The 22,287-nt window shown below is 46.5% G+C and overlaps 1 protein-coding gene across 3 annotated transcripts in view; it reads right to left on the bottom strand.

Annotated features, from left to right (window-relative positions):
* LOC111157499 (transcription factor 20) overlaps nucleotides 1–22,287 on the bottom strand; it is a 104,088-nt gene that overhangs the window by 15,287 nt on the left and 66,514 nt on the right. The gene's annotated exons all lie outside the window — the stretch shown is intronic.

Genomic DNA, 22,287 nt, shown 5'->3' with positions numbered 1-22,287 from the left:
AGGCAGAGCCCAGCTGGGGGCCCAGGAGTCAGTGTGGCTCCAGTGGGAGTAAAGCTCACCCGGACCAAGTTTCCCTAACGCAGATCGACGCTAAACCCACACCAGTGCCAGCCACGGCACCGCCTCGGGGCCTCGCCATGCCACGCGTGTCGCCGTGTGCCAGAGGCATAAACCCAGTCATTCAGTCCTGGAAGCTTCCCCCTTCCACAGATGAGGTGCCCGAGGCACCCGGAGCGGAATTTCTTGCTCCAGGTCAGAGCCGATCCAAAATGACCAGCCCCGGCATCCTCCAAAGACAAGGGGGCAGGAAGAGGGCCGTAAGCCATGTCCTCCATGAGCTCTGCCTTCCTCTCAGAAGACCAACATCCTGGGTGCTGAGGATCCGGAAACGTTTACTTCGCCCGGAAACAAAAGGTTACTCCGTGGCTGGAGTAAACCAAGGACCGCGGGCAGCATTCTGAACAGCCCTCGACTGTACCCGTCAGTTCCACAGAGGACATTCAGAAGCGAGGTCTCCCTGCTAACTGGAGGGGACGACTGTGGCTCATCCGTCAGCTGCGCCCCCCGCAGCAGTTTCCGCTGGAGGCCCTTCTGACTGAAGAAGTCGGATCAGCTCCCCACACTTCTGCTCCAGGCCCTCCCCGCCCCGAGGGACAGGGGGTGAACTCCAGTCAGTGGTGGCCATTTACGAATGGGTGTAGCAAGCGTTCCTGGTAGGGAAGCCGCAGGTTAAGGAACTTCTGGGAAAGTTTCACCTCTCTTAAACCGGGATAAGAGGCAGGAAAAGGTTGCTCACTCCGCCGGTTAGTGGGATGAAGAGATCTGTTGAAATCCCGTTATCACCACGAAGGGACAGCTCTTAAGACAAAGCCCAAGCTGTTGAGGACAGCAGAGCGACAGGACAGAGGGAACCTGGACCCTCTGTGACGCTGCTGACGACTCATATTAACCAGGTCCAGAACCATCCCATCTCCAGACTGCTAAAGATGACACTTAAAAAAAAAAGTCACTTTTAAATTCTGTAACGTACAGTCATCACTGATACTGGAAGGGACTAATATCCGAAGCACGGCCGCAGAAGGTCACGTGTGCAGGCTGTGGAACCTGAGCAACCCGCCGGCAAATGCTCTCACTGCCGCCTCTATGTGCTCCTGGCCGATTCCTAACCTCCGCTTCCTTAAACCGCAAACACGAACCTACCGAACGGTACTATCCACCCCACAGAGCTGGGAGGGTTAGCGTGTGCATCCAGGCTGAAGACAGCGTCTGGATCAAAAGCATCGGTAAATGTGGGTGACCCAGAGTACGGGTGAGCAGCCTGCAGAGCCGGCCTGGTCACCGCCCGAGTTCCTGGACAGGAGGGAGAAACAACCAAGCTCTGGGCTGAGCAAGGTCCATCCCCTTCCTACCTCAGCTCAGCACAGGTCTCTGTCCCCTGCAGGGCCTCTCACTGCTCCCGGCCCTGAACCAGCCCACAGACCACAGTGCCCATCGTTTGCAAAATGGAAACAAACTCACCCTCACCAAGAAATCACATCAATAAAATGGCGCTCGCTCCTTGCAGGTAAAAAGCACAACTAACCCGCTACACCACGTCCAGAGGAGGAGGACCCTGTCTGGTATATTCGGGCCTTGGGGAAAGGACATTCAAGAATTGGGTTCAGTGGCTACAGTGTAAGCCTTGGATCCGCAACATCAGCATCACCCTGGAACTTGTTAGAAATGGAAACTTTGGGATTCTGGGAAGATGGGGGAGTAGGCAGCACCAGGAATCTCTCTCTCCCTCCAGGACAACAACTGCATTGGCTGAATCTGTCTGATACAACTATTCTGGAACTCTGGAGTCTGTTGTAGGCGTGCAGCTTCCGGGGGAAGACTTGGGTGGTAAACGGCAGCTAATTTTGGTCAATGTCAACTCCTAGGAGCACAGCGGCAGCTATCCATCTCCCACTCCCGGCCAAGTGGCAGGCAGCTGTGCACACGATCTCGGAGCAGCTTGCACACAGCTTGTGGGAGCGGCAGGGGGAGGGCGGGCAGAGAGAACCCTGTCTTCCAGGTATCAGGAGGGAGCCCTGCTCTGACTGCTGATCGCTTCTGATCACGGAGGTGCAAACACAGGAGGGCAGCCACTGCTGCAAGCCCCTCCCCCTCAAGCTGAAACGACTTCCGGGGGATTGAAAAGACTGGCACCCTCTCCCCATCATTTTTTGCTTTCTTCCCTTTTGAGAGCTAGACATTAAAGAGTAGGATGTATAAAGAAACAACTACATATATGGGTACAATTAGAAAGTGACCCATGTGTTCCTGGGGAAAGGCTCAGAAAAGACCCGAGACTGTAAGTGGACACCTCAGGCTGATCCTAGGCACAGAGATAGCATAAAAAGTAAAAACAAAAACAAATCCAAAAAACACAACACCACCAAACCCAAAATAAGTAACAACCTCCCAAAAACAGATGCTTGGGGAAGGGAGAGCATCTGACTTTCAGAGTTATCACATTATTTTATTTATTTATTCATTCATGAGAGCGAGTGCACAGGAACAGAGGGAGGGAGAGAATCTCAGACTTCACACTGAGCCTGACATGGGACTTGATCTCAGGACCCTGAGATCATGACTTGAGCCAGAACCAAGAGTCAGACACTTAACTGACTGAGCCACCCAAGGGGCCCCCAGAGTTATCACATTATTAAATTCAAATTTCCAGTGTTTAAGAAATACTCGTAAGGCATACACAGAGACAGGAAAGTATGGCCTATTCAAACGAAATAAACAAATCAACAGAAACCTTCCCTGAAAAAGACGCAAGGGCAGGTACACTAGACAAATACTTGGAGAGAACGATCTTAGAAATGCTCAAAGAATTAAAGAGAGATGGTGGGGCGCCTGGGTGGATCAGTGGGTTAAACCTCTGCCTTTGGCTTAGGTCATGATCTCAGGGTCCTGGGATCGAGCCCCGCATCGGGCTCTCTGCTCAGCGGGGAGCCTGCTTCCTCCTCTCTCTCTGCCTGCCTCTCTGCCTGCTTGTGATCTGTCAAATAAATAAATAAAATCTTAAAAAAAAACAGAAAACTTAAAGAGAGATGGAAATAGTCAAGAACACAATGTGTGAACAAATAAAAATACCAGAAAAGAAAACCTAAAGATACCAAAATAAATTCTTCTTAAAGTTGATAACTGTAATAACTGAAATTTAAAAATTCATTAAAGGGATTCAAAGGCAGACTGGATCAGGCTGGAAAAAGAATCAATGAACCTGAAGATAGGACAATGGAAATTACTGAGTCTCAGGAACAGGGGGAGGAAGAAAAAAGGTCCAAAGAAAAGTGAACAAAGCCTAAGTGAAACCATTAAGCAGACCAACATATGTACTAGGGGAGTCCCAAAAAGAGAAGACAGAGGAAGGGGCAGAGACAATTTTGGAATGACTGCAAACTTCCTGAATTTGATGAAAGATATGAATATAAACATCCAAGAAGTTCAATGAACTCAAAGAAAGATGAACACAGAGATTTGCAGTGAGACAAATTATACTCAAATTTTCAAAAGCCAAAGAGAGAACGTTGGGAGAAGTGAACTGTTACAATCCTCTCTATAAGATTATTTGCAGGTTTCTTACCAGAAACGTTGAGGACAGCAGTGGGCTGATGTATTCAAAGGGCTAAAAGAAAAAAAAACTATCAACCAAGAATCCTATACCCGACAAAGCCGTCCTTCAAGAACGAAGGAGAAATCGGGACATTGCCAAATAAACAAAAGCCGAGGGTGTTCACGACCGCTAGCCTTCCTCTGTAAGATGTGCTCAAGGGGGTCTGCAGGTGAAGCTGTACAGAGAAATAAAAATCTTAATAAAGGTGAACACATGGGCAATTAGAAAAGCCAAGTGCTACTGCAGCAAAGGCTCATAAATGCATTTTTTCCCTACATGATTTAAGAGAGTAAAACAGTCAAATAAAAAAAAATTATCAGCGTAAAGGCTAGTATTATTGTAACTTTGGTTTGTGACTACAAATCTTGTTTTCTACATAATTTAAGAGAACACTACATTTAAAACATTATTAGTTTATGTTTTGGGGTATACAACATATAAAGATGTAATTTTGTGACATCAACACCTGAAAAGATTAGAGCTGCAGAGGAGCAGAGTTTTTGTGTGTCATTGAAATTAAGTTGGTATAAATTCAAATTAAAGTGTTAATAAGTGTTAAGATGTTACATACAACCCCCACTGTGACCTTAAAGAAAATCACTATTAAATATATAGAAAAAGAGGCCCCTGGCTGGCTCAGTGGGTTAAGCCTCTGCCTTCGGCTCAGGTCACGATCTCAGGGATCGAGCCCTGCATCTGGCTCTCTGGTCAGCAGGGGGCCTGCATTTCCCCCCACCCATGCCTCTCTGTCTACTTGTGATTGCTCTCTCTGTCAAATAAATAAATAAAATCTTTAAAAATATATATAGAAAAAGAAATGAGAAAGAAATTTAAACTTTTCACTATAAAAACTGAACACAGAAAAAGACAGTAATGCAGGAAATGAGGGACAGAAAACTACAAGACATCTAGAAACAAAATAGCGAAACGACAGAAGGTGCCTATTATCATAATTACTTTAAATGTAAATGGATTAAACTCTCCAATCAAAAAATGGAGACTGCCAGAATGGATACAAACTTATGATTCAGCTATACGTTATATAAAAGAGAGTTACATTAGATACAAATAGACAAAGTGAAAGGACAGAAAGAGATATTCTATGCAAACAGTAATCAGAAGGGAGGAGTGGCTACTTAATATCAGACAAAATAGACTTTACGGATTTAAAAAACAAGGAAATAGGGCGCCTGGGTGGCTCAGTGGGTTAAGCCTCTGCCTTTGGCTCAGGTCATGATCTCAGGGTCCTGGGATTGAGCCCCGCATCGGGCTCTCTGCTCAGCAGGGAGCCTGCTTCCCCCCGCTCTCTGCCTGCCTCTCTGCCTACTTGTGATATGTCTGTCAAATAAATAAATAAAATCTTAAAAAAAAAAAAAAAAAACAGAAGGAAATAGAGCTTCACACTAATAAAGCAACTTGTCTAACAGACATATACAGAACATACCACCCAGTACCAGAGTACACATTCTTTCAAGTGTACATGGAACATCTTCCAGGATATAGCACATGTTAGGCCACAATTAAGTCCCAGATGATTTAAAAAGATATCCTACAAAGTATCTTCTTTGACCACAATGAGATAAAGTTAGAAATGAGTAACCAAAGGAAAATGGAAAATTCACAAAATTGTGAAAATTAAACATCTTAAAAGAAAAAAAGATTTATTTATTTGAGAGAGTGTGTGCATGAGTGTGGGGGAGGGACAGAGGGAGAGAGAGAATCCCAAGGAGACTCTCCACCCAGCAAACGGCTGAGTCACCCAGGTGCACCTAAACAACATACTTCTTTTAAAAAAAGATTTATTTATTTATTCATTTTAGAGAGAAAGAGAGAGAGAGCATGCACACACGCACGCATGTGCACGCAGAGGGGAAGAGAGAGAGAGATTCAAGCAGACTCTGTGCTGAGCACGGAGCCGGATGCAGGGCTCAATCTCACAACCCTGAGATCATGACCTGAGCTGAAACCAAGAGTCAGACGCTTAACTAACAGCCCCATGCAGTGCCATGTCCCTAAACAACATACTGTGAAACAAAAAATGGATCAAAGAAGAAATCACAAGGGAAATAAAAATATTCAGAGATGAATGGAAAGAATGGAAAGAAAACCACAACCATCCAAAACTTTTGGGATGCAATAAAATTTGTGCTAAGAGGGAAATTTATAGCTATAAATGCTTATATTAGAAACATAAGCATTAGAAATAAGAAGGAGCTCAAAGCAACAACCTGACTTAAATACTTAGGTAACTACAGAAAGAAGAACAAACTAAACCCAAAGCTAGAGGAAAAAGGAATAAAAAGGATCTGAGTGGAGATAACTGAAACCGAGAATAGGCGCAGAGTAGAGAAAAATCAGTGAACCCAAAAGTTGCTTCTTTGCAAAGTTAACAAAATAGACAACACTTTAGCTGGATGAAAAAAAAGAAAAAAAAGAAGAAGTCTCAAATTCCTAGAACAGAAATGAAAATGGGGCATTACTACTGATTCTACAGAATAAAAAAGACTGGGACTCCTGGGAGGCTCAGTTGGTTAAATGTCTGCCTCTGGCTCAGGTCATGATCTTAGGGTCCTGGGATTGAGCCCTGCCTTGGGCTCCCTGCTCATGGGGGGGTTTGCTTCTCTGTCTCCCTCTGCCCCTCCCCCTGCTCATGCACTCATTCTCTTACTCCCTCTCTAAAATATTTTTTTAAAAATATTTTATTTATTTACTTGAGAGAGCTAGAGGAAGAGAGAGAGGGGGCAAGCAGGAGAGGAACAGAGGTACCTCTCAAATAAGTAAGATCTTTTTTAAAACAAGAAAAACAAAAGGGATTATAAGAGAGTACTATGAGAAACTGTACACCAACAAATTGAATGATCTAGAGGACATGGACCAATTTGCAGAAACACAAAAACCTACCAAGATTAAATCATGAAGAAATAAAATATCTGAATACACCTATAATTACTAAGGAATTTGAATCAGTAATAAAAACATCTGGGGCGCCTGGGTGGCTCAGTGGGTTAAAGCCTCTGCCTTCAGCTCAGGTTATGATCCCAGGGTCCTGGGATCAAGCCCCACATTGGGCTCTCTGCTCCACGGGGAGCCTGCTTTCTCCTCTCTCTCTGCCTGCTTGTGATCTCTGTCAAATAAATAAATAAAATCTTAAAAAAAAAAAAAAATCTGCCCTCAAAAGAAAAGCCCTGAACCCGATGGCTTCACTGGTGAATTCTACCAAACATATGAAGTATCTGAACACTGACTGAACTATCTGAACAAATACCAATTCTTGTGACCCTTCCCCCCCAAATTAGAGGAATATTTTCAGTATTATTCTGAGGCCAGCATTAACTGAAACCAAAGTCAGACAAATACACTACAAGAAAAAACAAACTACAAATATTCTTTATGAATAATTACATAAGAGTCCTCAACATAAATACTAGCCAACGGAATTCTGCAGCACATTAAAAGGATTACACGCAAGGGCCAAGTGGGATTTATTCCTGGAATGCAAGGACGGTTCAACACAAGAAAAATGCTCAGTGTAATACATGAACAATATGAAGGAAATAATCAGATCGCCATCTCAACTGGGGCAGAAAAAGGTTCCAACAAAATTCAACACTCTTTTTATGATAAAAACATTCAACAAACTAGGAATGGAAGGGAACTACCTCAACATAACAAGAAACATAAGAAAAACCCAGAGGGATTATCATACCTAATGGTGAAAGATGAAAGCCGTTCCTCTAAGATGAGGAACAAGGTAAGGATGCTGGCTTTCACCAGATTTAACCATTTTCACCATTACTTAACATAATACAGGAAGTTCTAACCAGAACAATTAGGAAAGAAAAAAGAAACAAGGTGTTCAAACTGGAAAGGAAGAAGTAAAACTCTGTTTGTAGATGTTACGATCTTATATATAGAAAACCCTCAAGCCCACCAAAAACCTGTTAGAACTAATAAGTAAATCTGGCAAAGTAGCAAGATATAAGATCAGTACACAAAACATCAATTGCACTTCTACAAACAAACAATGAACAATCTGAAAAGGAAATTAGACAAATGCTTTTGATTTTCAATAGCATCAAAAATAAAAGCAGGGGCGCCTGGGTGGCTCAGTGGGTTCAAGCCTCTGCCCTCAGCTCAGTTCATGATCCTAGGGTCCTGGGATCGAGCCCCACATTGGGCTCTCTGCTCGGCAGGGAGCCTGCTTCCCTTCCTCTCTCTCTGCCTGCCTCTCTGCCTACTTGTGATCGCTGTCAAATAAATAAAATAAAAATCTTAAAAAATATATATAAATATTTAGGAATTAACTAAGGAAGTGAAAGACTTGTACAATGAAAACTACAAAACACTGCTGAAAGAAATTAAAGAAGATATGAATAAATGGAAACACATCCCATTCTCATGGATTAGAAGACAGTATTACTCAAGTACGAATACTATGCAAAGTGATTTACATATTTAATGCAATCGCTATCAAAACCCCAATAACTTTTTTCCCTCAAAGAAATAGAAACACCTATCCTGATACTCATTTGGGTGAATGAATGGACCACGAAGAGCCAGAATAATCTTGGAAAAGAAGAAAAACTGGAAGACTCATGCTACCTGATTTCAAAACTTACTACAAAGCTACAGTAATCAACAGTGTAGTCCCGGCATAAAAAAGCGATACAGACCGAGAGAACAGAATAGAGTGTCTCTTGCATATAGACTCAAATGATTTTTTTTAAAAAGATTTTATTTATTTAGGGGCGCTGGGTGGCTCAGTGGGTTAAAGCCTCTGTCTTCGGCTCGGGTCATGATCTCAGGGTCCTGGGATCGAGTCCCTCATCGGATGCTCTGCTCAGCGGGGAGCCTGCTTCCCTCTCTCTCAGCCTGCCTCTCTGCCTCCTTGTGATCTCTCTCTGTCAAATAAATAAATTTTAAAAATCTTTAAAAAAAGAGATTTTATTTATTTATTTTACAGAGATCACAAGTAGACAGAGAGACAGGCAGAAAGAGAGAGAGAGGAGGAAGCAGGCTCCCCATGGAGCAGAGAGCCCGACCGATGCAGGGCTCGATCCCAGGACCCTGGGATCACGACCCGAGCCGAAGGCAGAGGCTTTAACCCACTGAGCCAGCCAGGCACCCCTGGTCAAATGATTTTGACAAGGATGCCAAGACCATTCTTCAATGGGGAAAAGGACAGTCTCTTCAACAAACGCAGTCAGGATAGCCAGACATCCACACGCAAAAGAATGAAGTTGAATCCTTCCTAACACCGTATACAAAAATTAACTTAAAATGGATTGAGAACCTAAACATAAGACCAGAACAACAGAACTCTTAGAAGAAAACATGGGCTTCGCAACACTGGGTATGGCAGTAATTTTTGGGTTATGACACCCAAGGCCCACAAAACAAAAGAAAAAAGAGACAAACAGGACTTCATGAAAATTAAAATATTATATACATCAGAAGATACCATCGACAGAGTAGAAGGGTGATTTACGGAATGGGAGAAGATATTTGCAAATCTTACACAGAATAAGTAAATAAATAAAACTCAACAACAACAAAACAACAAAACAAGCCCTGAATAGGTATTTCTCACAACATACAAACGGCCAATGAGTGCGTGAAGCGGGAAGCTCAGCGTCACTCATGATCAGGGAAATGGAAATCAAGAAGACGAGATACCACCTCATACCCAAAAGAACACCTACTACAAAAACAAACAAACAAACAAACAAAAACAAAACAAAACAAAAACCCACCCAAAACAAGTGTGGTAAGGATGTGGAGAAACTGGAATCCCTGGGCACTGCTGGTGTGAATGTAAAATGCAAAGCCACCACCGGTAACAGGATGGCAGCTCCTCAGAACGTTACAGATCCCCAGAAGTGAAAGCAGGTCTCGCCTGCACACCTGTGTTCACGGCAGCATTAGTCACAAAAGCTAAAATGTGGAAGCAACTCAGACGTCCGCTGACGGATGAAGAGATAAACAAAACGCGGTACGTATGTACAACGGACTATCATTCGACCTTTAAAAGAAGGGGATTCTGCCAGCTACTACGAGCAGGGAACCTTTGGCGGAGGCCATTGTGCTAGTGAATGAAGCCACTACGAAAAAGACATATACTGGATGAGCCACTTACATGAGATCCTTCAGACAGTTAAAACAGAGAAAGCGTAAGGGTGGCTGCCCTGGGGCGGGGTGTAGGAAATGGGGAGCGTCTCGTGGGTACAGTCTCAGTTTTGCTAGATGAAAGAGTTCTGGAGAAGGACGGTGGCTGATGGCTGAAATGCAAGTCCTCAAGGCCCATCTCAGTCCGTGCTGGGGTAGATGTCCAGGCAATTCTGACGCAGGACACAATTTGAGAAGCCACTGGTTCAATGTCAAGTCCCCAGCTTTTTCGGTGAGGAAAACAAAGACCCAGAGAGACATGACAACTGGATGAGTAAGGATTTCAGGTGTCCTGGGGGAGATTTACTACTCGCTTCCCCATACTTCTGCCCCTACTGACCGATGCAAACCACGGGGCATGACAGGCAGAGCGGCCCCACGACATGTCCAAGATGTCCAAGCTCATCCCCAGGACCGGCCACCGCACACGGTAAAGGGAGTCTGCAGACACGACTACGTCGAGAACCCTGGGATGGAGAGAGTACGCCAGGTTATCCGGGGGACTCCCATCTAGTCACACGGGCCCACGCAGGCAAAGAAGCCCCCCCGGAGGCAGTGAGAGTTGAGGGCTTTAGGGTGATGGGGTGATGGGAGCAGGGTCAGAGATGCTGCTGGTTCTGAGGACGGAAGAAGGGGCCACGAGCCAAGAATGGGGACGGCCTTCAAAAGCTGGATGAGACAAGAAAACGAATTTCTTCCTTGGAGCCTCCAGAAAGGAACTCAGTCCTGCTGACACCTCAGCCTGAGCCTAGGGAGACCTGTGCCAGACCCGAGACCGACAGAACTGGAAGGCTGAGTTTGTAGTCGTGTGTTACAGCAGCGACAGGAGACTAGTCGGGGGGGGGGATTTCCTGTGAAAATCTCACATTTTCCTTTTACATTCTTCAATGTAAATTATATTCTTCAATGTAACACATTTCTCCCTCATGGAAATACCCACAATTTCACTCCCATTTTACTGGGCAAGTCCTGGCACCATTAGTGACACCAGAACTAGAAGGGACACTGGGTCTGTCGTTAGTGCCCTTGTTTCTCGTTCAAGAAACAGCCAGAAGCAACGTGGCCTGCTGGAGATCAGGTGACTAGAAGTACCCACAACTTTGACACACCCCAACCTTGACCTTCTCCGTACCGTACCACGTGGCCTGCTGGTCCCCCTCATTCACACAATTATCCAACAGTCGGAAAGTACTTTCTACATGCCAGGTGCCAAAGACAGAATAGAAAAACTTATCTCTATAGTGTCCTCTGTTTCTATTCTCCCCTTCCAACCCCCAAATCAGTACCCAGGCTAATACCATTTCTAATTGTTTTTTGTTTTGTTTTACCTTTTACCTGAAGAAACTACACTACCATTCTCTTATAATGCAAATGATAGAATAAAGTCACTGTGCAGCTTAAATGTCCTTTGTTTTTGACTGCGCTGCCGTTAGTGGCGGAGAAGTCCACATAATACTGCTCCCCCCACACACGAGACACAGTGGGGCTTCAATCTCGGTTTCTAAATCAAGGTATGTTCTTCAAACAAGCAACAGCCCGGTCTTCCAAATAGCAAAATTTTCATGTATTACTGAAAGGAATATAGTTATTTTTTAGAAATCTGACATTTGGGACACTGGGTGGCTCAGTCGTTAAGCATTTGTCTTTGGTGGGGCGCCTGGGTGGCTCAGTGGGTTAAGCCGCTGCCTTCGGCTCAGGTCATGATCTCAGGGTCCTGGGATCGAGCCCCACATCGGGCTCTCTGCTCAGCAGGGAACCTGCTTCCCCTCCTCTCTCTGCCTGCCTCTCTGCCTACTTGTGATCTCTGTCTGTCAAATAAATAAATAAAATCTTAAAAAAAAAAAAAAGCATCTGTCTTTGGCTCGGGTCATGATCCTGGGTTCCTGGGATCGAGTCCCGCATCGGGCTCCTTGCTCAGCGGGGAGCCTGCTTCTCCCTCTGCCTGTGGCTCCTCCTGCTTATGCTCTGACAAATAAATAAAACCTTTGATAAAATAAGAAAGAAATCTTGACATTTCTGACACTGTCATCTTGGGAAATCGGCTATAAAATGTATTCTTAGTTTTGGGACATGTTTGAACAACAAAGAGTGGCCAAACACCCACCCTCATCCCTTCACCAGCCCTTGTCACTGTCGCAGGGGTAGGGCTACCGGACTGGAGGTGACCAGACGCTAAATCACCTAAGAGCAGTTTAATCCGCATCTGACAGGAGCTCTGAGGGAGAATTTTGCTTGCCTCTTCATTCACAGAAAGGCTCCTTCCTAGGAGATGTAACAGCGACCTGAATCTTCACTCTGTTTAATGAGCATCTCGAAGCAGCCTCAGAGCGCCAAAGCATCTAGGTCAGAGTGTCGTAAGAGCTGGCGATCAGTTCTGTTCGAGGCTTGACGATCCCACGCCTTGCACCCGCCAGGCCCGAGGTGGCTTTCACACTTCTAGCATGGTCGCATACTTCTACTCATGGTCACATTATTTACTTATTCATGTTTGTCCGCCTCCCCTGAACCGGGAGACTCACTCTTGTGTCCCCAGGGCCCAGCACCGCATAGGGACTGTAAACGTGGCCCGATGGAGTGAATGCAATGTCTAACCAATCTGAGCGCCCGAGAAGACGAACAAGGCCACTCTTCAACAGGGAGTACACAGCCGACCCTGGCAGAGCCTGGAGAATGCGGAACAAGGTATGGGCTCATTTTTGGTCAGAGCTCCCCCCCTTTTAATTACACCTCCTATATCTAGGACAGAAGCCTCTGCCACCAGAGCAACCTACCCTAGCTACATGGCAGTGACAAGGTTCCCATACAAGGAGCTACCCTCTAAGGTCCTCCAAACATCTTTCTTTGATGCAACTCTGCATCCTACCAATTTTCTTTCAAGAGCACTTCGAGGTGTCGGCCAAAGCAATCCATATAAAACCCTATATGTTTTGGGTCCTTGCTTCCTCAGAGCTAGATAATCTCCTTATGTTCCCTCGAGAAAGCCCATGAGACCAGCCAGAGCATTCTGCTGTTGCCTGCCGTGCTCAGACTCCAGAGCCGGGCTTGGCAACAGACTCTGGAACCCACACCACAGCCCAGAGCACCAAGGTTTCACAGCCAACCCTGAAGGGCCAGAAAGTTCTCTGGCACTATGGGGAGGTGTAGTGAATGGGTCTGAAAGGTGCATTTGTGTCCCGTAGCTTTTCTAGGAAACTCCTCGATTTCAGAAACTGAATCCATTAAATGCACCTCTTAATAAATTACGACACCAGGGCAAATGCCCGTCCGTCAGTGTTAAAAGGATGCGTGTACAAGAAAACAAAGTTTCAGGTTGGACGTGGCTTTTTGGAAGAAAGGTGGATGGCCTCATCTTAGTACTGTCCAGGTCTGGAGCAGTGCAAGGGCCAGTGGAAAGAGAACCTGAGGGTGTCAGCTCTTGTATGAAGGCCAAGAAAGTCAGCACATCAATTTTATCATCTGTAAAATGGGGACAATATTTGCTTTGCCTTCCTCATGAGGTTGTTGTGTGAAGTAACTGCCATGTCTTACAGAGTTATGTAATTATTAGGACTTATAAAAACATATAAAACATCTCTCCATCTATAATACGTCCTACTTTTGGCAGTTACTGATGTCAAAATTAGACCGAACATAAACCAAGTAGAGTCTATTAAATTAGGACGAACTGGGTTAAACAATGATCTTTTGAAACTTTCCCCCTTGGAATCCTTCCTGAAACAAGCAGCCCCCAGGGGGGCCTGAACATCTGTCACACGGTCCCACTGCAACTTCCGAGGGTGTGTGCGCTCAGCTTTTGGCTATAAATAATGGCAATCATTCTTAGGGTTTGGGGAAGCACTTTTGCACTGGAAGGTACTAAATAAACAAGGAGAAATGAAACGACGCACCGTCAAGTCCTAATTAAACACTTGCAGGAGGTCAGAAGCGTTGAAAACTATCCCAAAAGCGGCACATGAGCACAACTGGGAGGAGGACAGGTGCCCGGCAGGCTCTGGCCGCCTGCGCCAGTGTTGCCTGCTCCGGCCTGGGTTCTCCCAGCTGTCCCCACCTCGTTATGCAACCCCACTCACCCACATTAGAATGATCTAGAATGATTTATCCCGCTGCTTCTGGATCTCCTGCTGCCACAAGGGGCCGAGGCCTAGCAGGAGGTACTGCCCCTCCCCACACTTCTAGAGCCTAACAGTTCACCTCTGTCCCCTGGGACGGTCATCTGCTTCCCACCAAAACCAGAAGAAAAAACACACACGTCCAATCTTCCCTAATCTGATCATTATCTTTCAGATACATAAAGAATTAGAAGTATCCTTTTAGAACCCCCCACTTCCATCCCATCAAAAGGTCCCCGATCAAAAAGTGATTCTGTTGCTGACCCCGAAATTATCAGTTTCTTTGGGAAAGCTTTTCAAACCACACTAAAAACCTCCGCTAAGTGTCTCTGTGGCTGAGTCAGGGTTGAGGGGAGGCTGGCCCTGGAGGTGGAACAAAGCGCAGGACAGCAGCACCAAGGTCAAAGTCAACGTGCAGCTGTCCTCTGGCAGTCTCCGAGTTACCCTGATCCACGAGGAGAGTCTGTTCCCTGAATACCCTTCCTACTGCCTTTGTACCCGCAGATGGATTTACAGTAAAGTTATGATGCTTTGGATTAGGCCAGAGGGCTCGCGATTAAAGGACTCTTTTCTCTTCATTAACAATGTCCTTCCCTGTCTTTCTGCACTTCATCTGCCAAACAAAGGAGGCCAGGGTTTAGCTACAACCTTGAGCACACGGAAAATATACTTAGCGTACACATGCCTCTATACAATGGATTTGTTCATTCTATCATACAGCAAATGAATAATGTAAATTAGGTCTCATATGCAACTGGGCAAGGGTGTCTTTTCTCTGGAAGACTCTGGTATCGCATAGACCTTTTTTGTGGATGCTCTTTGGTAAATCCAGATTCCCCCAGGTCCGTGTGCTGGAAACAAGGTCCATCTGTTTCTCTCCATCAGCTGGAACGGTAACTAGGGGCGAGCAGGTGAGTCAGGCTGGTGCTTCTTTACAGAATCACAAAACGCGAGTTATTCTACTGAATATGAAGAAAGGATCTGATTTCCTGACAAGCTGTTCTTGGGACTTTAATTTGCCTCATTAGCATGTGGACTCAGTCTGTGGCACAAAACTGCCAAGTCCAGAAACTGGAAACGAGGGCTGGAGGAAAATGAGGAACCACCAGATCCGCTTGGTCTCTACGCGCTGTTTTCTCTGCTCCCTACCCTCCCTCAAACATAACCATACTCGTGTCTCTAAAGGCTGAAAGAGACCCTGTGATCCAGGGGCCTCTGATTCTCAGCGGACTTTGCTTGGTATCTCGGTTTTCTTAAATGGTATCGCCTTCAGAAATGTAAAGATTGTTCCTTTTCATTGCTCACTCAACACATTTTTATAGCATGCCTATGGGCAAGGCAAAGGGGCCCCAAACTGAGGACCCAAAGTCCAGGTAGTGTCTGTCCTCAGGGAACTTCCAGAACAGTCTGTGATGGGTTATATATGACATCAGCAGGATTCTAGAGGTTAGTGGTAGCATGTCAGCCTCTTTATGGTCAGGAAAGCATTTTTTTTTTTTTTAAGATTTTATTTATTTATTTGACGGACAGAGATCACAAGTAGGTGAGAGGCAGGCAGAGAGAGAGAGCTGAGGAAGCAGGCTCCCTGCTGAGCAGAGAGCCCGACTCGGGGCTCGATCCCAGGACCCTGGGACCATGATCTGAACCAAAGGCAGAGGCTTTAATTCACTGAGCCACCCAGGCGCCCCTAGGAAAGTACGCTTGAGGGTGTATTGTTGAGCAGTTGTGAAGGAGTAGGAACCACTTGGGCAAGGGGGCAGGGGAGTCTTCCAGAGCAGAGAACAAACTGCCTTGTAGGAATGAGGGCTCAGGGTGTCAAGGGCGCATGTGGGGGAGCTCGAGTCTGAAGGGAGGGGCAGGGCAGAGCAGAGCAGGAAGGTGGGGCCGACAACGTCACTGCCAGCTTAGGGATGCCCTGGAAGTATGTGTAGGAGGATGTAGAAAGGCATACAAGAGGATGCACTTAGAGACACTTTAGAAAGAAACTAGGTAGGGTATGGTGATGAGCTACAGACAGGGGGTCTGTGAGGCGTGTCTCGGTGTGTGGTGGTGAGCACCTCACTGGTGGGCACAGCGGAAGGGGGGACCCTTCGGGCATCAGTGCGCAGCAAGATTCTGAGGAGCAGAGGACACACATGGCCCCAGGTCTAAAACCTATTTACTCTTTAAAACGTTCCATTTACAGAATAGAATGTTTTGGACCTAGAGCAAAATCTCAACTAGCATGATCAGGAATGGGTTTAATTTCAAAAGACATTTTCTGGAACCCATCAGTCTACATGTTCTGAATTAAACTGATTATTCTCTATTGCCACAGAGTGATGATTCCATGATTAGGAATATTCTTAGAAGACACTAGGTAAAGACTAGGCTTTATCAAAGTGACCCCAAGACAGAACTTAAAACTTGCTTTTAAAAATAAGTATCTTGGGGCGCCTGGGTGGCTCAGTGGATTAAGCCTCTGCCTTCGGCTCAGGTCATGATCTCAGGGTCCTGGGATCGAGCCCCACATGGGGCTCTCTCTGCTCAGCAGGGAGCCTGCTTCCCCCTCTCTCTCTGCCTGCTTCTCTGCCTACTTGTGATCTCTGTCAAATAAATAAATATTAAAAAAAAAAGTATCTTGGGGTGCCTGGCTGGCTCAGTGGGTTAAGCCTCTGCTTTTGGCTCAGGTCATGATCTCAGGGTCCTAAGATCGAGCCCCACATTGGGCTCTCTGCTTGGCAGGGAGCCTGCTTCCTCCTCTCTCTCTCTCTCTGCCTGCCCCTCCGCCTAATTATGATCTCTGTCAAATAAATAAAGAAAAAAATTTAAAATAAATAAATATCTGCGGGACCCTGGGTGGCTCAGTCAGTAAAGGGTCTGCCTTCAGCTCAGGTCATGATCCCAGGGTCCTGGGATCGACCCCCACGCTGGACTCCCTGCTCAGCAGACAGCCTGCCTCTCCTTCTGCCTGCCACTCTCCCTGCTTGTGCTCACGCTATCAAATAAATTAAATCTTTACAAAATAGTAAAAAAAAAAATAAATAAATCTCTGCTAGCAAACTTTTCTCCTCATCATTTTCTTGTTTATTTTAAAGTGGAGATGAGAACAAAAACAACGCAGCTGAAGGCCTGCTCGGGTTGTTAGTGCACATCTCCTCAGTCTGCCCTCCCTGTACTCAGTGGGGAATCGCGGTTCCTGCCTCAAATACGGGCAAGTCTAAAAAGAAATGAAGATGGGACATGAGAAAAATGGAGAGAAAGCCGGGCTGGAGAAAAGACCCTCGGAGTTCTTCACCACGGTGGGGGCTGCACGGGACGGGAGACCAACCCCTGGCCTGGACTCTCACCGGCCAAATGAGCTTGGCCTAGATCATTCATTTAAGCCTCAATTTCACAACAGTAAATCGAGGATAAAACCCCCCATGGGAAAAGCGGAAGGGGATGGAGACTCTTTTAAGAAAACTGATGGAGGGGGGCGGTCCCTAAACCAAACAAAACCCTGCATGTGTTTGACAATGAAGGAAAGAGTATTTTTGAAATGACATGTAGGGTACTCCTGACATGTAGGGTATGACATGTAGGGTACTCCTGTAGAAAAACAGAAGGAAAAAAGTCCCAACAGAGATCCTACATGGAGTGGCTGGCCCCCTGAGCAACCAGAGTCTCCTGGGCTCCTGTGCGTGGGAAGCTGGAGGTGGGCAGCAGCACAGACATCCAGGAAGGGCCAGCTCCACGATCCACACCACTAGCCGTTACACTTCAAAACAGCTTAAGCTGCTACTCATGTGCACTTGCTCTAAACATTCATCTTTTTATTGGAACATTTTTAACAGGTCAGGCACAGTATTTATCCCTTTATTCCCACCCTCAACTATACGTCTTAACAGAAGCGCTCTACTGAGGACACTGTTCTCTAAACACGGACTGACACCAGCACAGCCGCTCGTGATTACTTCTACCAGAAGCGCACAAAGCTGAGACTGTTTATAATGACCACATGGGGCTATGGAACTCCACCTGTGGATGTGGCAGGCGCGGACACGGGCCACCTGCCATGGGTTTTACATGTTCTATGGTTCCCTGTCTAATTCTCCTCAGTGGGTTAAGCCTCTGCCTTCGGCTCAGGTCATGATCTCAGGGTCCTGACTGCGTCTACAGTCTTCAGCTCCAGTAATAATATACAGGCAAAACAAAGCAATTTCCCTAATAAAATGCATCCATTTGCCACCATTTAAGTTAAAACCAATCTTCAGCCCCTCCCCTTTCTAGAATACCAAAGTGTTATGGAAGAAGGTTTTGTTTTTCTCTTATACAAAATATGTATTAATATATATTCTTCATAATGCCACTTAACAAAAAGTCTGCACAGGTTTTGCTAAGGATGTTTCTTTGGGCTAACTAGACCTTGGTTTCCCCCACTTTGCAGTCTTATCCTACACACAGTCTGCATTTTATTTTACCTGCAAGTACATTAAAATAATTCTAATCAGAGGGTTTCTTTTATAGCCAAAGAAGAAGACAGCTGTGGCTTTGATAAAACATTACATATTTTGTTGAGGGGAATTTTCAGACAAATCTTTCAAAAAGATAAGAGATTTGTGCCCTTTAAGAAATCAGAAAGGAGGGGCTTAGGTTGGGGGGAGGTTTTTAAAGCAGTAATTAGCAGGCTGGCTCCAAACAGCAGCTGAGAACCTGAAAAAAGGCTGCACCCAGCAGGAGCAAGAAGAAAGAGAATAGTCTTTTCTAGAAGTACAGAGATAAATGCTTATGGACAGAGTTGGAAACACTGAAATTAAAGTTGCACAAGACTACGTACTAGCTTAATTTTATTTTCCCCTTTGCTCAAACACTGGATTGGATTAGAAGGAGAAATGATTACCTTTTGTGTGTAGAAAGGCATCTTTTTAAAGAAACTGCCCGGCAGGAAAGCAATTCTCCATATAATCCTCCTCCCCTCCATGGTTCATCACAGGAGTTGGGTCTATGCTTCCAGAAAGCCAGTTACGGGGAGCTGCTCGTTCACAAGATGCTCACATTTAACTGTTGGAGATTTCAGTGGCAGAGATGACAAATGTGCTGTCACAACAGGCCCCCCTTAACAGGATCTCAAATCCGCGCGGCCCACGCGGGAACTTCCATCTTGGCAGAAGTTCCGAACTCCTGGCCCTGGAGGTCGTCTTCCTGTTCTTTCTGCCTCTCTTTCATCTTGGTTTGTCTTCTCCTTTCTTGCCCAGATCTACCTCCACCTCGCCAGTCCTCACCCGTGTCTTCTCAACTGAACAACTAAGCAGTTATAAGTCACAGTCCTTTCTGCAAAGTCACCCTACTCCCAACACGGCAAGTTCTTCAAAGGCAGGAACAGGGAAGGGACTTTTACACAGGATCAGAGATCCAGCAACAAGGAACCTGAACAAGCCAGGATGTCAAGGCGCATTTAAACTCCCTCCAGTGCAACTCTCCACAGGGCTGCCGGTCCCCACACCCCAACGCCAGCCGCCAGATCCCGACAAGCATCTCTGGGGCCTTTATGGGGCCAGTTCAGGAGGTGATCATGAGTGAGACACCACCCTTCAGGTCTCAACTCTCATGACTTTCTTCCCAGAAACCTTACGCCGAAGGAAAAAGTTGGTCCAAACCTAGTGTGGAAACTGCTACCAGAATTAACGGACTAGCTCTCGACCTAGCTCTAGTGGACCAGTTTAAAACTCAAGAGTTCTCAGAGTCGCTTTTAGTCCAGCACCCGAAGCATGTGCTAACAACGCAGACCACAGCCGTGACCCGGAAAGACTGAATGTGCAGCATCCCAGGTGTTTAGTATCCCCAGGGAAGTTTAAATACTACTGACTAACCCAGCTTCATGGACGTGACATTTTCTTCTTTATTTTCTAGTTTAGAAGCTTAATCCCAGAGTTTAAGATACTTGGCAAAAGGCTAATCTTATCTTCAACAGAGGACGACAATGGAAACTTGTAACGGACATGACCAACATCAGAGATCTTGACTAAATTCAACAAATACCTCCTCCACCTCCAATGTTTTTAATATTTTATTAATTTATTTGACTGAGAGAGAGATCACAAGTAGGCGGGGGGGGGGGGGAAGCAGGCTCCCTGCTGAGCAGAGAGCTCGACGCGGGGCTCGATCCCAGGACCCTGAGATCATGACCTGAGCCGAAGTCAGAGGTTTCACCCACTGAGCCACCCAGGCACCCCTCCACCTCCAATTTTTAAATGACAACTGACTGTGAAGACCGATCTCATTTTATCCCTTAAGACAACCTGAAAGAGTAGTCTAGTTATTATCTCCATTTTAAGGGTTAAAAAATTGGGCCACGAGAGGCTCAATGACTTGTCTACCATTACAATTTTCCAAGTAGCCAATCTTTATGAATAATTCAAGGATAAAATGAAACCTGCAAGAGCTGGTAATCATGACCCCTTTCAGAGACCTTCTCCTGGGTAAACGCAAGAGCCCCGCTTGCTCTCCCTGCAGTCCCTCTGCCCTGGGCAGCCCGGTCGGTGTGCGGTGGTTATGCAATCAAAGGGAGCTCCAGCACACGGGTTCTCCTCCTTCATGACTAAGAATACAAAGGCAACACACACAGGATGGCGTTGGCAAAATTATTTAAACTGTCTGAAAATCTATCAATGACCATGGCATTTCAGAATTCCCGAGTCAAATTAAAGAGCTAAAGGCAACAACTGGTGTTTGCTAGTGGTCTCAGAGCCTTTGAGGGCCCAGGTGTGTGCGTGCGTGTGTGTGTGTGCGTGTGTGATTTCCTGGCGTTCCCTAGAGTTAATCTGGAAATTAATTCTGAATGTAGAGTCTCCGGAAAGTCACCCACAAAATCATATTGGCACAGTCACTATAAATGGAGCTCGTTTCCAAAGGAGGGTGTGGGGTGCACTGGGTCCAGGAAAATGGAATTCCCTTGCTGGAGAGAGAAGACCCCTGGAAGCGAGTCGCTCTCTTGAAGAAAGGGGCCTGCAGCACTGTAAAGCCTCGTCCAGGAGGCGAAGTGGAAGCAACAGCTGCCCCACACCCACATGGCTGCCTTGCACAGTGCTCCTCCACCACTACTGTGCATGCTTGGCACACGACTTGGCCTGACCTCTCCCCAAGGAGGAGAAAGTTTGCTTTTGGACAGTGCCTGGCCCACAGCGAGGGTGCTAAATCCTAATGACTGCTTGCGGCCACCTGAGAGGGATGAGGGGCACGAGCACGCGGAGAGCCAGAGGTGCTCAGAGCAGAGAATGAAGTGTGCGCTCTCGGTGGACCGCGGGTTTCCGAGGGCACAAGGGAAGGTCCTGGGAAAGGAGGAAGGCGTGGATCTTGCCACGTGCCTGTTTCTCTCCCACTCACTCTTCAAACTCCCCAAGTCATCTGACCTCTTGGCAGGTCTGAGAGCACCCTGAGCCTTCCTGCCCCGTTAGGGGTGGCTTCCCGGTGCCTGCGTGGTCCCTGCACCCACAGCCTCACAGCACGTGATGCAAGTGCTGACCTAAGCAAAGCTCGGGCCACTCTTAGCTGCAAGAAGCCGTCCTGAGACCTTAATTCTGAAATGGTCCTACTTCACTGGGATGTCTAAGAGGCATCTCAGACTTGACAGAACAAAACACACCGGATTTCCCCCACCAAACCTGCTCCTCCTCCAGGCTTCCCAGTTTCAAGTAAGGGCACCCCAATCGTCCCTTGCTCTGCTGCCGCCCCTACTCACACAGGCCAGAGGAATTCGCTCCTGCTGACCTCTCCAACCTCATTACCCTCTCTCTGCATCCGGTACTGCCTCCCCACACTGCTTTTTCTGTTCCTCACATCCACCAAGCTCGGCTCCCCCGCTACAGCCCCTGGATGCTCTAAAATGCCCTCTGATCTCAAAGGCTGGCTGGACAGGCCACTCCCACCTCAACCCCGCAGGGCAATTTCCCTGGACCCCCAATCCAATGCAGCTCCCCAGGGCGCTGGGTGGCTTAGTGGGTGAAGCGTCCAACTCCTGATTTCGGCTCAGGTCATGATCTCAGGGTCGAGAGACTGAGTCCCGTGTGGGGCTCCAGGCTGGGTGTGGAACCTGCTTAAGATTCTCTCTCCCCCTCCCTCTGCCCCTCCCCCTCCACGCACTCTTTCTTTCTCTAAAATAGCAATAATAATAATAACAATAATGACAAAGCAGCTACCCGTCACTGTCTCTCACACTGTCTTATTTTAATTATGTGCGTGGATTTGTTCCTGTCACGTAACAGATGCCAACGTACACTGGCTGAATGGACAAGGGCAGGGTGTTAGTAAACTAGGACTGTAAGCTTGCGCTGGCACGGCCCCACGTGGGTTTTAGAACTAGCATTTCAGAGCACAGGACAGACTAAAGGGGCTCAAAGCAAAGGG

This window comes from Enhydra lutris, unplaced genomic scaffold, assembly GCF_002288905.1.
Source record: "Enhydra lutris kenyoni isolate GAN:26980312 unplaced genomic scaffold, ASM228890v2 scaffoldscaffold55, whole genome shotgun sequence".
NCBI classification, from domain to species: Eukaryota; Metazoa; Chordata; class Mammalia; order Carnivora; family Mustelidae; genus Enhydra; species Enhydra lutris.
This window is presented reverse-complemented; position numbering and strand designations above follow the sequence as displayed.